This window comes from Hyla sarda, chromosome 3, assembly GCF_029499605.1.
Source record: "Hyla sarda isolate aHylSar1 chromosome 3, aHylSar1.hap1, whole genome shotgun sequence".
Taxonomy (NCBI): domain Eukaryota; kingdom Metazoa; phylum Chordata; class Amphibia; order Anura; family Hylidae; genus Hyla; species Hyla sarda.
The window spans coordinates 175436393-175450238 of NC_079191.1; the positions used below are offsets into that span (position 1 = coordinate 175436393).

Consider the following 13846-nt stretch of genomic DNA (forward strand, 5'->3'; position numbering starts at 1 on the left):
GATATGGTCCGAGTCATCAGCCACACAGATAGAGCATCCACATCCAGCTCTGTTACAATATGGGTATACATATTTTTTTTACATGGCAACTATGGGTGGAATATCATGGTTACACATGTCAAGTAACACATTTGACTTATTTCTGATAAGAATATGGGTATAATATCTTTTTTACATGGGGATTATGGGTGGAATATCATGGTTACTCATACCTAGTAACACTTTTGACCCATTTCTGATAAGAATATGGTTATAAATATTTTTACATGGTGATTATGGGTGTAATATCATGGCTACACATGCTAAGAAACACATTTGACCTGTTTCTGATAAGAATATGGCTAAAAATATTTATTTTACATGGGGATTATGGGTGGAATATCATGGTTACACATGCCAAGTAACCCATTTGACTTATTTCTGATAAGAATATAGGTATAATATCCTTTTTACATGGGGATTATGGGTGGAATATCATGCTAAGGAACATATTTGACCTATTTGTGATAAGAATATGGTTATAAATATTTTTAACATATTCATTATGAGTGGAATATCATGGTTACACCTGCCAAGTAACACATTTGACCAATTTGTACTTGCGTGCCTCCAGCCGTTGCATAACTACATCTCCCAGCATGCCCTTCCACAATCAGTACATGCTGGAAGTTGTAGTTTTGCAACAGCTGGAGGCACACTGGCTGGAAAATACTGAGTTAGGTCATAGAACCTCAAGGTTTTCCAACCAGTGTGCCTCCAGCTGTTGCAAAACTACAACTCCCAGCATGCATGGTCTGTCAGTGCATGCTGGGAGCTGTAGTTTTGACCCCCCCCCCCCCTCCCATGTGAATGTACAGGTTACATTCACACTGCGGCAGATTACAGTGAGTTCCCCGCTTCAAGTTTTAGCTGCGGCTAATTTTCCGCCGCAGCTCAAACTCCTAGCGGGGGACTCAGTGTAATCTGCCTCCAGTGTGAATGTAACCTAAAAACACTACACTACACGAATATAAAATAAAGAGTAAAACACTACATATACACGTACACTGCCCCCCTACCACCCCCCTTCCCCAATAAAAATGAAAAATGTATTGTACGGCAGTGTTTCTAAGATGGAGCCTCCAGCTGTTGCAAAACAAATACTCCCAGCATTTCTGGACAGCAATTGACTGTCCAAGCATGCTGGGAGTTTTACAACAGCTGGAGGCACCCTGTTTGGGAATCACTGGCATAAAATACTCCTATGTCCACCCCTATGCAAGTCCCTAATTCAGGCCTCAAATGCGCATTGGCGCTCTCTCACTTTGAAGCCCTGTTGTATTTCAAGGCAACAGTATAGGGTCACATACGGGGTATCGCCGTACTCAGGAGAAATTGCCTAACAAATATTGGAGGGCTTTTTCTCCTTTTACCCCTTATGAAAAGGAACAGTTGGGGTCTACACCAGCATGTTAGTGTAAAATAATAAACATTTTTACACTAACATAGTGGTGTTGCCCTATACTTTTCATTTTCACAAGAGGTAAAAGGGAAAAACGCCCCCCAAAATTTGTAACGCAATTTCTCCTGAGTAGGTAGATACCCCATATGTGGGCGCAAAGTGCTCTGGGGGCACACAACAAGGCCTAGAAGGGAGAGTGTGCCATGTACATTTGAGGGGATTTGCACAGGGGTGGCTGATTGTTACAGCGGTTCTGACAAACGCAAAAAAAAAAAACACACCCACATGTGACCCCATTTTGGAAACTACACCCCTCACGGAATGTAATAAGGGGTGCAGTGAGAATTTACACCCCACTGGTGTCTGACGGATCTTTGGAACAGTGGTCTGTGAAAATGAAAAATGTTGCACAGCCCACTGTTCCAAAGATCTGTCAGACACCAGTGGGGGGTAAATGCTCACTGCACCCCTTATTACATTCTGTGAGGGATCTAGTTTCCAAAATGGTATGCCATGTGTTTTTTTTTTTTTTTTTTGCTGTCCTGGCACCATAGGGGCTTCCTAAATGCGACATGCGCCCGAGCAAAATTTGCTCTCAAAAAGCCAAATATGACTCCTTCTCTTCTGAGCATTGTAGTTCGTCCGCAGTGCACTTCAGGTCCACTTATGGGGTACTTCCATACTCAGAAGAGATGGGGTTACTAATTTTCGGGGGTCTTTTCTGCTCTTTTCTGGGGGAAAACCAAAATTTTAGAGAAATTTTTATTTTATTTTTTAATATGCAAAAGTCGTGAAACCCCTGTGGGGTATTAAGGCTCACTTTATTAATTGTTATGTTCCTAAAGGGGTCTAGTTTCCAAAATGGTATGCCATGTGTTTTTTTTTTTTTTTTTTGCTGTTCTGGCACCATAGGGGCTTCCTAAATGTGACATGCCCCCCAAAAACCATTTCAGAAAAACGTACTCTCCAAAATCCCCTTGTCGCTCCTTCGCTTCTGAGCCCTTGTAAAAATAAAAAAATTGGGTCTACAAGAACATGCAAGGGTAAAAAAGGAAGATTGTGAATTTTCTCCTTCACTTTGCTGCTTTTCCTGTGAAACACCTAAAGGGTTAAAACACTTACTGAATGTCATTTTGAATACTTTGGAGGGTGTAGTTTTTATAATGGAGTCATTTATGGGGTATTTCTAATATGAAGACCCTTCAGATCCACTTCAAACCTGAACTGGTCCCTGAAAAATACCGAGTTTGAAAATTTTGAGAATAATTGGAAAATTGCTGCTGAACTTTGAAGCCCTCTGGTGTCTTCCAAAAGTAAAAACTCATCAATTTTATGATGCAAACATAAAGTGGACATATTGTATATGTGAATCCCAAAAAAATTATTTGGAATATCCATTTCAGAGAGCTTCAAAGTTAGAAAAATGCTACATTTTAAATTTTTTAATCAAATTTGGGGATTTTTCGCCAAGAAAGGATGCAAGTTACCACAAAAATTTACCACTATGTTAAAGTAGAATATGTCACGAAAAAACAATCTCGGAATCAGAATGATAAGTAAAAGCATTCCAGAGTTATTAATGTTTAAAGTGACAGTGGTCAGATGTGCAAAAAATGGCCGGGTCCTAGAGGTGAAAATGGTCTGCGTCCTTAAGGGGTTAAACCTATATTATCAGAAATAAGTCAAATGGGTTACTTGGCATGTGTATCCATATCTAACCCATAATCCCCATGTAAAAAAAAATATTTATACCCATATTCTTAAAAATAGGTCAAATGTGTTTCTTAGCATCTGTAACCATGATATTCCACCCATAATCCCTATGTAAAAAATATATATATTCCAAGATGATGATAATCAAAACAGGTAAAATCAATAATCTAGTCTTAGATATGTTTTGACTCATTTTTCTATTTTGTAGAATTTACTATGATTCAATTATAAAACTGTTTATATTTCAGCAAGTAAATGGTTAATAGTTTGCAGCTTCTTTTTGCAATTTAGTATCAAGAACTACAGAAAAGAACATACTGTAATTTACCATGAGTGTAAAAAGTGTAGTGACATCTAGTGATAGTTATGAGAATTGCAGTTAATCATCCCATCATCCCACTATGCTGTTTAGTATGTCCCCAAATACTGCAGCGTTCCCGCCAACGCAGCATGAGGAATCCATTATCAGAGCCCACAGTTAACAGAAAATGGCGCTCTAACCAAAAGACTACAATTCCCGGCATGCCGTTACTCAGCCTCGGCAGGAAGTGACGATGTAATGGTCAGGGTATTAAGCTTCTGGTTTCCTGTTGTTCGCCACGTGAGACTATAGCACATCGAGGTCGCCTGTGGTAGGGTGCGGTGCATAGAGCGGCAGTGTCGGAGTCTGTGTGCAGTAGAGGCTAATTTCCCGCGATTTCTGTGATGCAGGACTGTGATATGTGCGCCTCACAGAAAAGCTATAGGTGAATATCCTTACAGTGCCGTACATTGGGATGTGCACACGTTGCTTTAGCAACACCCAGTATTTATGTTATTGGGTGTTTGTGCCATGTGTGCCACAGGAAATCTCTCCAGACAGCCTGAGCTGGTCCTATTGTGGCTGCTTAGGTTCGCAGTGAGAGAAACATGTGAATTTGAGTTGTTGCCATAGCTTATACCTGTTTTCTTTTCAGAATGTCTTACGTCTGACACCGGCTGCTAAAAGGTAATACAAGTGTATCTTACTAAGATTATTACCTGCACATTTGCTTACAGAACACCCATTTGTGCCATTTTCTGGGTGTTTGTGCCATGTGTGCGACAGGAAATCTCTCCAGACAGCCTGAGCTGGCCCTGTTACAGGCCTCTTGGGTTCGCAGTGGGAGAAACAATTAGGGCTCATTCACACTAAGTAATTTCTGACTGGAGAGGGTTTTGGCTAAACAAGCTGGTGCTAAGAACACTTTGAAATATACAGTCCCAATAGATGGCGGAGATTGGGGTTTATAATATCTGTAGTGAAACGTCTGCATGGAAATTCTGTAGTGTGAATGTTGCAGCAGAATCTTAGTGACTGAATTTTAGAGAAGAGAAAAATCCTACATGTCAGGTTTTTCCTCAGCTAAAATCATGAAAAATAATCCTCTTCAAAGTGAATGGGGGCTGTCTGGATGCACTGATGTCTGGTGTCACCACCCCTGTTCAGTCCTGTTATCAGTGTGTGTAACACAGCTTTGTAACGCTGATGTGAATGTAGTCTTAGGCAAGTTAGGCAGCTTCCTAAGGCCTCATGCTCTCTGGGACCTCACAGCCACCTTACTTACCCAAGATTGGGATTCATCTGGTTCTCTTCGCATCACAGAAAGCTGTTGATTGAACACCTTAAAAACAAGACTTAAATGTACGTCATGGTGCCGTGGTACATAGTGCACCATGACGTACATTTACGCTCCGTAATGACCGCGAGCACCGCACGAGTGCTCGAGCCATGCACGTCTGGTCCTGGCTGTTATGAGCAGCCAGGGACCCGATGGTAATGGTGGACATCAGTGGTGGCATAGGCGTGCGCACGGGGTGTGCCTGGGCAAACCCTAATCAAGCCCAGGGGCGTCGTCAAGGAGCCCCCCAACTGAAATTGGTGCCGGACTGTCCATCACCGGGGACAGTGCCGAGTGCAGAACTTATTTAACTATAAGCGTGTCTTACAGACGCGCCTATTGTTAAATGTGGCACTCGGCTGATTGACAGAGCGAAGAGCCATTGGCTCCCCACCCTGTCAATCACTCTTGTGGCCGCCGACGATTTGCAGGCAGCCAACAAGAGTCCCCGGACAGCCTTCCTCTGCGCTCTGTGCTCTGGCGCATGAGTGACATCATAATGCGTCGGAGCTCAGACCGGAGGGGAAGAGGAGTGGACACGCCATGCTAAAGCCAGTTACGTATGTTTTGATTTTTTTTTAACTCTACTTTCTAGAGGGGACTACTTTTATTACCTATTGGGGGGGGGGTACTGTTACTTCCTAAAGGGGGCTTCTAAGCTACTATTCCTACCTGAATGGGGGCTTCTAAGCTACTATTCCTACCTGAATGGGGGCTTCTTAGAGAGAGAGTTGCCCCCAACTCCCTATAAGATCAGACATACCCAAGTCCTGAGGCAGCAGCAGCGCCCCGGAGTTCACAGCGCCCGCTCCCGCCTGTCTGACAGGCAGAGTCAGCGCATGCTGACTGAATTTGGACCGATGCCCTGCCGGGATCGGTCCCAATTTAGCGGTAAGATCACAAAGGCTGCTGCCGGCCACTAGAACGGAGATCCCTAGTAGCCGGTTTTCAAAACCAAAATACAATATTTTAACCACCCAAAAAAAAATTTGTGTACTGTATTAGACATATGTTGTATATAACTACCACAACATATAAATAAAAAATATTAAAAAATCATGACCGTGCCCATTTAATTTGTCCCCACCCAATGTGGGTTTTGTGCAACTTAGAAGCAAATTTTAATGCTGATCTATGTAGAAGGATCTGGCTGTGGTATTAAGCTACTGGGCATATGTGGCTACTAGCACTGGACATTGTGTGCCAGAGCCAGTCTTCCCAGAGAGCATGAGTTGTTGTTTGTAGCTGCGTAGGTTCACAGTTTAAGAAATATAGTATAATGGAAGAGGTATTTCCATAGCTTATACCTGTTTTCTCTTACAGAATGTCTTGCCTGTGACACATGATGCTAAAAGGTAATATTTACAGATCTAAATGTTCTTCCAGTGTACTGAGATTAAAACTTGCAGATTTGCTGAATAACACCGATTTGTGCAGTTTTCTGGGTATTTGTACAATATGTGCCAGAAAGAGCCCCTCCAGAGAGCCTGAGCTTGGCCCTATTTAGTGGCTGCTTGGGTTTGCAGTGGGAGAAACAAATAGGCTATGTTCACATCAGCATTGGGAACGGTTAGCTGATTCTGTTAAAATGACCGGATTTAAAGCTGATTCTGGCCAGCGTTCAGAAGTAAATGTTCCCAACGCCCCTTATGACATCGTGGCCATGCCCCCTCAATGCAAGTCTATAGGAGTGGGTGTGACTGCTGTCACACCCTCTCCCATAGCCTTGCATTGAGAGGGCATGGCCGTGATGTCATGGGGGCGTGGCCGGCCCCCACAGTGCGAAAACAGCATTTGGAACATTTCCTTCTGTTGGCAAGTGGAGTACCCCTTTTTAAATGGGTATTCCGGCCATAGACCTCTTAAACTCTATCCAAAGGTATAAGAAGTCTTTGGCTGAAATACCCTTTTAAGCAGAGAAAGTGTTTCTTTCTCCATTTAAAATTGTGAACATTCCACAGAACCAAGATGGACCTCATCCAAAGTGAATGGGATCTGTTGGGATTCACTGGTGTTTGGTGTTACACCCTCTGTCTAGCCCTGTTATTGTGTAACAGTTCCAGAACAGAGCACTGCAACACTGATGAGAACATAACGTTAGGCAGCCTTACTAAGCCGAGGGTTCAGCCGCTTCTCTCTGACTCTGAAATGAAATAGCAGCCATTTTGGAGAAGTGGGGTAGAATTTAACAATGCTAATAGAAAGGACATTGCGCTCTACTCCCTGGCCAGCAGATCCATACATTACTCAATGGCCCTAGGGGCAGCACATTCCCTATTATGTGAACTTTAGAAATAGGCTGAACAACTAACCAACCAACTGATCAATTATAAAATAGTTCACAATTATTGTAATTGTTTCAGCCCTAGTGATTTATTTATTTATTTTTGTTCTAACTGCTGCTCTGTATGGTACCTTTGACATGACAATTTGCTTTGCAGGTCTCCATTCTGAATACAGTAGAAAGGTATGTTAAAGAATCATCAACACACATGGGCTAAATTGTGTGTCCACCATTACACTACAGTAATGTTCTAATTCCATGCAAAAAATATCTGAAAGTAGTGTGCCTATAAAACATAACTTGTTATACACCAAAATATTCCACAAAAAATGTAATTTTCATCACAAAAATAAATTGTGTACACACAAGAATTCGTCAAATCATTCTTGTTTAATATCACACTCAGCCCTATGGAAAGGGTGAACTCCCGCACAAACATCTTAACTGGATTCTGGAGTTTCTCATTTTGTGAGGAAAGAAGGCTCCCTCTGTTCTCAATCAGCAACCTTTGAAGCAATCACTGGGTGCTGAGGGCTGCAATACTGCTCTCTACAGAACCTGTTCAGTTCCTGCAGGAGTTTGAGTCCGTCAGCAGAACAGAGGTGCATACATTGTAGTTCAGTACGTAGTGGGATTTATTTACTAAAGTGATCCTGACTCTCTTTTATCGGGTTTTTTGTCCAAATTGTGTCGCAGGTTCCATGCGACACAATTTGCAACAAAAAAACCTCCATTTTACAAGAAAAAAAACAAAATGGGGCATGGCCATGGGAGAAAGGGGGCGTGACCCTTACCATTTCCAAAAATCCCAACATATTTACTAAAGTTTCCACAGAAAATGTGGTGGATTTGAGCTGGGAAAAACTGACAGATCAGAACAGTTGTTTAAAAAAAAAAAAAAAAAATATATATATATATATATATATAAAAATATATATATATATATATATAAATATATATATATATATATATATAAATATATATATAAATATATATATATATATATATATATATATACATATACATATACATATACATATACATATACATATACATATACATATACATATACATATACATATACATATACATATACATATACATATACATATACATATACATATACATATACATATACATATACATATACATATACATATACATATACATATACATATACATATACATATACATATACATATACATATACATATACATATACATATACATATACATATACATATACATATACATATACATATACATATACATATACATATACATATACATATACATATACATATACATATACATATACATATACATATACATATACATATACATATACATATACATATACATATACATATACATATACATATACATATACATATACATATACATATACATATACATATACATATACATATACATATACATATACATATACATATACATATACATATACATATACATATACATATACATATACATATACATATACATATACATATACATATACATATACATATACATATACATATACATATACATATACATATACATATACATATACATATACATATACATATACATATACATATACATATACATATACATATACATATACATATACATATACATATACATATACATATACATATACATATACATATACATATACATATACATATACATATACATATACATATACATATACATATACATATACATATACATATACATATACATATACATATACATATACATATACATATACATATACATATACATATACATATACATATACATATACATATACATATACATATACATATACATATACATATACATATACATATACATATACATATACATATACATATACATATACATATACATATACATATACATATACATATACATATACATATACATATACATATACATATACATATACATATACATATACATATACATATACATATACATATACATATACATATACATATACATATACATATACATATACATATACATATACATATACATATACATATACATATACACTTTGGGAAAATACCTGTCGGAAATCAAAACCCACAAAGAAAACTACACTCCACTCTTAGTAAGTAAACCCCATTGTGTTCATAGGATTGCATAGTTTAGCCTCAGTAAGACAGTGAAAACCTATCTATTTAGAGAAAAGTGCACGGTTGACATTGAGGCAACAATCCACATTATAATAGTCATTAGACATACGTGAATTCACAAATAAAACTGATGTTTTTGTTACTCTTGCCTTTCTAAAAAAGTGATAGTCATGTACTGCTAAACAAGTCTGAATAAAGTTATGGTTCTTAGAATGTGGCAACAATTTTATTTTTTTTTGGTGTGGGAGTAGCAAACAAAGTGTATACACTTGATATTGCAGTAATTGTACTGACCTGCACAATTAACATGTCATTTTTGCCACACACAGAATGCTGGGAAAATAAATAAAAATACTGTGCCGGAATTGTCTTGTTTTTTTTTATTCAATGCCTTCCTTTAAAAAAAAGCGATTAAAGGGGCACTCCAGGGAAGCTATTAAAAAAAAAGCTTTAAAGCCACCACATTACCTGGATATGTTCCCTGTAAACGTTCTTGCCTGATATGCATTGTGCCTATGGCCTGTCTTCGCCGGCTGCCTGATCATCTTTGCATCCACTACTCTCAGTTAAGTGAAACTTCCTGATATTACTTTTAAACCTTTGCCCCTCTAATTTAAAACTGTCCTTGTGGTAGGTTTTCTTCTTTTTTAAATATGCTCTCTTCCTCTACTGTGTGGTTTCCCTTTATGCATTTAAAAGTTTCTATCATATCACCTCTGTCTCTACGTTCTTCCAAGCTATACATATTAAGGTCCTATAACCTTTCCTGGTAAGTTTTATCCTGCAATCCTTGTACTAGTTTAGTAGATCTTCTTTGAACTCTCTCTAGAGTATCTATATCCTTCTGGAGATACGGCCTCCAGTGTTGCACACAATACTCCAAATGAGGTTTCACCGGAGTTCTGTACAGCGGCATGAGCACTTCCCTCTTTCTACTGTTTATACCTCCAAGCATTCTGCTAGGGTTTCCTGCTGCTCTATTACATGCTCTTCCTACCTTTTTAAGTCTTCTGAAATAATTACTCCTAAATCCCTCTCCTCAGATACTGAGATCAGGACTGTCAAATGTTCTATAGTCTACCCAAGGGTTTTTATGCCCCAGGTGCATTATCTATCTTGCACTTATCCACATTAAATTTCAGTTGCCAGAGTTCTGACCATTCTTCTAGTTTTCCTAAATCCTTTTCCATTTGGCGGATTCCTCCAGGAACATCAACTCTGTTACATATCTTTGTGTCATCAGCAAAAAGACATAGCTTACCATCGAGACCTTTTGCGATATCACTAATGAAGATATTAAGCAAAATTGGTACCAGTACAGTTCCCTGAGGTATCCCACTGGTAACAAGACCTTGCTCTGAATTTACTCTATTGACTACAACCCTCTGTTGTCTGTCACTCAGCCACTGCCTAATCCACTCAACAATATGGGAGTCCAAGCTCAATGACTGTAGTTTATTGATAAGTCTTCTATGTGGGACAGTGTCAAAAGCCTTACTAAAATCTAGATATGCGATGTCTGCTGCCCCTCCGCCATCTATTTTAGTCACACAGTCAAAAAAATCAATAAGATTTAAGAAATAAAAAAAAAACACCAAAATTTGTAACACCATTTCTCCCAAGTACAGAAATACCACATATGTGGACGTAAAATTCTCTGGGGGTGCACAACAAGGTTCAGGAGTGAGAGAGTGCCATGTACATTTGAGGCCTAAACTGGTGATTTGCACAGGGGTGGCTGCTGGTTACAGCGGTTCTGACATAAACACAAAATACCCACGTGACCCTGTTTTGGAAACTACACCCCTAACGTAATGTAACAAGGGGTATAGTGAGCCTTAACACCCCACAGGTGACTGACAGATTTTTGAAACAGTGGTCCGTGAAAATGAAGAATGTAATTTATCATTTGCACAGCCCCCTGTTACAAAGATCTGTCAAACGCCAGTGGGGTGTAAATGCTTGCTGCACCCCTTACGTTCCTTGAGGGGTGCAGTTTCCCAAATAGTATACCATGTGGGGTGTTTTTCGTTGTTCTGGCACCATGGGGGGCTTCATAAATGAGCACTTTACAGCCAGATATATTTCCTTACTCGAGAGAAATGGAGTTTCAAATTTTGGGGGACATTTTCACCTATTACCCTTTGTGAAAATGAGAAATTTGGGGTAACATTAGCATTTTAGTGAAAAAAATTTCACGTCCCACTTAATTTAAAATACGTCAAAGTCCTGTAGGGTGTTAAGGCTCACTGTACCACTTGTTACGTTCCTTGAAGGGTGTAGTTTCCCAAATGGTATACCATGTGGGGTGTTTTTCGCAGTTCTGGCACCGTAGGGGCTTCCTAAATGCGACATGCCCCCTAAAAACCATTTCAGCAAAATTCGCTCTTCAAAATCCAATTGTTGCTCCTTCCCTTCTGAGCCCTCTAGTGCACCCACAAAGCACTTTACATCCACATATGAGGTATTTACTTGAGAGAAATTGGGTTACATATTTTGGGGGGCTTTGTCTCCTTTTGCCCCTTTTAAAAAAAAAAAAAAAATATGAGTCTATAAGAAAAACATGCTCGTGTAAAAAAAAAAAAAAAATGATTTTGAATTTTCGCCTCCACTTTGCTGCTATTCCTGTGAAACACCTAAAGGGTTAAACTTTCTGAATGTCATTTTGAATACGCTGAGGGGTGCAGTTTTCATAATGAGGTCCATTATGGGGTATTTCTAACATAAAGACCCTCAAATTCGCTTCAAAACTGAACTGGTCCCTGAAAAATTCAGATTTTGAAATTTACTTGGAAAATTGCTGCTGAACTTTGAAGCCCTCTGATGTCTTCAAAAAGTAAAAACATGTCAACTTTATGATGCAAACAAAAAGTAGACATATTGTTTATTTGAATCAATATATAATTTATTTGGAATGTCTATTTTCCTTACAAGCAGAGAGCTTCAAAGTTATAAAAATGCTAAATTTTCAAATTTTTCATGAAAATTTAGAATTTTTCACCAAGAAATGATGCAAGTATTGCCAAAATTTTACCACTTACATTAAGTAGAATATGTCACAAAAAAACAATCTGAATTAAATTCATATGCACAAGCATCCAAGAGTTGTTATTGCTTAAAGTGACAGTGGTCAGAATTGCAAAAAATGCTCTGGTCCTTAGGGTCAAAATGGTCTCGGTCCCCAAGGGGTAAGGTAAGTGATGTACCAATGAAGAATCCAACTAAGGGCAGGTTTATACAGGGTAGAGCCCTGTGCAGGACTGGTTTTTCAATCCCGCTCCCAATTGAAATTTTTTTTTAACCAATACTGGTCGCTCCCGGAGGGTGATTGCTCCCGCAACAATGTTTGACTAATCCCGCCCGCTAACGTAGGAATGTACAGACCCTAGGGCAGTGATGGCGAATCTTTTTGAGCTCGAGTGCCCAAACCGTAATGCACGCCAACTTTTTTTTCCCCTCAAAGTGCCAGCACAGCAATTAAATCAGAGTACTGAGGTTTAAGTTTAGAAAAAAACAACTCCCAACAGTTGCCATAACTAACATATTTTGTTTTAAAAGAACACAACAACAGAATTAAATGATCCAAACATGTTTTTTTATTTTTTTTTTATTGATAGTTTATAGTCCCCCCCCCCGCATTAGGGGCAGTACAGTTCCCCCGCATAAGGGGCAGTATAGTTCCCCCACAGACATACAGCCTTCAGCCATATACAGTGTATGGCTGGAGGCTGTATGCCTGTGTACTGCAACCCTTCAGTGTTCCGACCACTGCTCCTCCAGAGGAGTGGTGGTCGCAACACTTAAGATGGCGTACAACATACAGGTAACTTAGCATGCGCGCGTGCGTCCTCGCTGCTCTGCTGTTGCTATGGGCGCACGCACGGGACGTCAGTGACGTCACTGCGTGCGCTACCTCCTAGCGGACCCTGCATTTTTAAAGTTAACGCGGGGCTGCAGAAAGGTAACCAGGGCATCCTTGTGTCCCGAAAAGATCGGCGTGCCACAGGTTTGCCATCACTGCCCTAAAGTGCAATGATCTGCAGTCTGCACATGCCCCTTATATGTATAGCGGTCTGTATATAATATGTACATTCCTATACAGGTGGGGGCATGTGTAGACTGCAGAACATTGCACCCTAGGGTCTGTAGAAAATTCTAGGGTGTTATGCTCTGCAGTACACTTACCCCCATGTGCAGAGGCCCTGGCTGGGAGGATCACTGAGATGGAGTCACATACATACCCAGCCGGGCTGCAGCACTAGCACAGCGCCCCTTTGTGTCTCTGTGTGTAAACATTGGTGGCAGCTCTCTGACCTACTGGGCTAACCGGAGAAGATGGAGAGAGTACTGTACACAATCCTCCAGAGCAGGCTGAGATCGGCAGGCTCCACAAAATGGCGTGGAGGGCACAGTACAGGGAGGGGCATTGTGAGTCACTGTTCCATTTCAAGTTATATTGAGGCTGATGTGTGATTTGTGGGACCCACAGCCATAATGCCTTACTGCTCACCCGCAGCAGCCTCCTGACTGCCCACGCGTTTTGGGTCCCGTGGGATGCCAATGCAGGGCTCTAATACAGGGCACATCTTCAGCATATTGCACGATGCGGATGTGA

At 39.7% G+C, this 13846-nt stretch overlaps 1 long non-coding RNA gene across 1 annotated transcript; it reads left to right on the forward strand.

Annotated features, from left to right (window-relative positions):
* The first annotated feature begins 3599 nt into the window (after window positions 1-3599).
* Window positions 3600-7987, forward strand: LOC130361896 (uncharacterized). Its single transcript, XR_008891192.1, has 4 exons — window positions 3600-3900; window positions 4111-4142; window positions 6118-6149; window positions 7236-7987. It is a non-coding gene; the product is annotated as an uncharacterized LOC130361896 (long non-coding RNA).
* Window positions 7988-13846: the final 5859 nt, after the last annotated feature.